Source organism: Octodon degus, unplaced genomic scaffold (assembly GCF_000260255.1).
Source record: "Octodon degus isolate 3935 unplaced genomic scaffold, OctDeg1.0 scaffold00188, whole genome shotgun sequence".
Lineage (NCBI taxonomy): Eukaryota > Metazoa > Chordata > Mammalia > Rodentia > Octodontidae > Octodon > Octodon degus.
This window is the reverse complement of record NW_004524764.1, coordinates 4656903-4660072: the sequence shown is the minus strand read 5'-3', so window position 1 is coordinate 4660072 and position 3170 is coordinate 4656903.

Here is a 3170-nt window from a genome sequence, read left to right as displayed (position 1 = left end):
GAACTTAGAAAAAATGGGGTATACCTATGAATGTTCATTTTGTATCTGTGTATTCAAAGTGGTTGGGATAGATATATAGTTACATTCTCTTAATGAATAGGGCGATTTGTTCTAATGGTGTTTGTAAATAAGATCTCATGTCCACATCTTGTACAGCAATTAACCACTAGAAAGAATGTATGCAATGTATTATTTGTTGAAACTGTACTTCCGATTTGATTTGAAACTGTCTCATTGCTATCTGTTTATCAATAAAACTTTGAAAAAAAAATCCAAGCATCCACCATCACCCAATGCAACCCACCAGCTTAGCTCATAGATGATGGGCAATGCACATGTCAGATAGAGTGAAAGCAGAAGTATACAGAGAAATGTTTTGAAAGTATAAAAATCAATGAAGCATTTCATTTATATTTATCTTCTTAAATTTCCTCCCAGCTGTTCCGTAAACAGGCTTGTTGAATCAATATAGGTTCTTAGTTCATTAGTCCTGTACCTCACATAATTGTAGTGATTGGAAAGGCAAGACTTGACACTGTTGTTTCACATCTTTTTCTAGTCCTGAAAGCAGACATTCAGGAAGGAAAAATGGTAGTGAAGTGAGGAAAAGCAATGAGAAACTGGAGCAGAAACCATGTTGGTCTTTCACAGCCCTCTGGCCCCCAACTTCAGGGATGCCCATAACCCACAAGAGCAGCAAACGTGCTTCATCATTCAGTACATATGTACTTGGCGCAAGAGCAGAAGCTCAGAACAGGTGCAGTGGGAGCCAGAGACAACCGGCTGCTGCAGGTACCAATGGGAGGAGAGAGCAGGCCTGGACTGTGTGTGTCCTGTGTGTGTCCTACCCCACCATGTCAGTGTGATAAGACTGCTGATTATTTCTATCTTCCAAATTGGGTACAAAATCTTTCTGTGACCCACATTAATGCGGAACTTTTTTTTTTTTTTTTTTTTTTTTTTTCCGGAACCAGGGATTGAACTCAGATCCTTGTGCTTGCCAGGAAAGTGCGTATTCTCCTGAGCCATCTCCCTGGCCCCATTGTGGAACTATAGCAGTGAAAGAAATTCTATGAAATGCTGTTCCCACTTAAATAAGTTGACATGGACAAAGCAAGGAACAGTACACACACAGAATTATTTCACAAGATGTTTTATTTAAATAGTAGTTTTTCTGAAAACAGAATCACTATGAGTCCAATCTATGTAGTGAGACCCTGTAGACTGTACACTAAATACTAAATAAATAAATAGTAATTTCTTTCTCTAAGTTGTAAGTAAGGTCAATTTCGACTCATTTAATATCAGTTCTAATCTACAGTAGGTAAAAACTAAAAGCACAGGCTCCCGGTTATGAGGAGCAACAGCATGAACACCTTGTTTTGTCTAAAGAAAGTATCTAACAGGAAATATGGAAAGTTACCATAGAAGCCATCTGCCTCCTGAGAAAACACAAAATTCTTCAAGAACTAAAATTCTCATGCCACAGCAATATATGTGCGTCTATGTTTATAGCAGCACCATTTGTCATAAGTAAAATTGGAAACAATCCAAATGCCCATCAACTGAGGAATGGATTTAAAAAAGATATTTTTTCACAATGGAGTATTATTCAGCTATAAAAAGACAAATTTGAGTTTTTTGTAAATAAAAGGATGCAACCTGAGACTGTATTGGTAAGTAAAATAAATAAAACCCATGTATACAAGTGTCCTATTGTCTTGCTAGTGTGAGAACCTGAAAGAATAAATAAAATCTGAAAGGTACGATAGATACTGTGAAAGGGAAAGAATTTGTTCAATGGGAGGGAAAAGCATATATATATATGCCAGATGATTTGGATAGTTATACTGCCAATCTCTGCTGGTCATTTGAAAGGAGAAGTTAATGCTTAAATTGTTTTTCTTTTTATTTGTATCTTTTTCTTTTTAATTTCTTATAAATTTTTTGTTGTTGTTTTATTGAATTTTTTAAAGCTAGTTTTGGATGTTTACATCTGGTAACCTAAACAACTAATGTGAAGACAATGTCATGCAATACAGTAACCATTGTCGAATTCCTACTACTTTGTTTAATGAAATTTTGTATCATTTCTAATGCTTCTTTTTCCACTATTTTGTATTCTTTAAAAAAATAAGATTTCTCCCTGAATTTCTCTTGTGCCACTATTCCCAGAAGACAAGTACCATTTTAGCTAAAATGGCAGAAGAATGATAGCAGAAAGCTAGGCTTTTATTTTAAGAAAACTGAACAATCAAAACAATGATACAGAATTTCAAAACAAGGTAATGGAAATTCACAATGGCTAATATAGTGCGGGGTATTGTTATGTTTATCACTCAGACAACAAGATATGGGCATGCAAGATTCATCAATCAGGATAACTAAAATTCAACCATTGCTGATATGAGATCCCACTGGCTCATAGATTTATGAAGCTACAATCTGAGACTAGACCCTGCAGTCACACACAGCCTAACACTGCACACGTGGTGACCACAGTCAGGGCTTCTCACCAATCCTTCGTAAGGGCCAGAAGTTCCCCCTCATGAAGACACTCCTCAGTAGGGTTTCACTTAGGGCAGGACTCTCACAACAGTGTCATCACAAAACATGTTTACACATTTAGTCAAACTCTCTCCACAGAGGTGATGGATTAAATAGCAACTCTTCCTTAATTAATCTAAGTACTTTAATTCTTACCAAAACATGTGAATCCAAACACTATGTTAATGCAGTTTCATCATAGAATTAAGTGCTAACTTTAGTCTTCTGTTCTCTGAATGGATAATTTTAAAGCTGAGTTCTTCTACTTCTTTCTACTATATTGCATTTATAATACCACCTTTCAGAATAAATCACATAGCAGATAAAAATGGACTGCCAATCCTTTGCACATGTGGGATCACTTAGAATAATAAGCTAATATACATTCCAGTAGTGTATACTTCTATTGGAAGGAGGCCTGTGAGTAGCCTAGGAAAACCTTGGCCCAATTCATCTTGTAAATTGAAATCTCCCATTGTTCATACTTATCATTTTATTTAGGTTGATAGCATAATTCCCTTTTGTATAGTCCAAGTTCAAATACCTTGAATGTTCAACCGAATATGCTAATTATGAATGATTTGGAATCTGACCAAAGTATGTAGTTAGTTAGTTTTCAAATA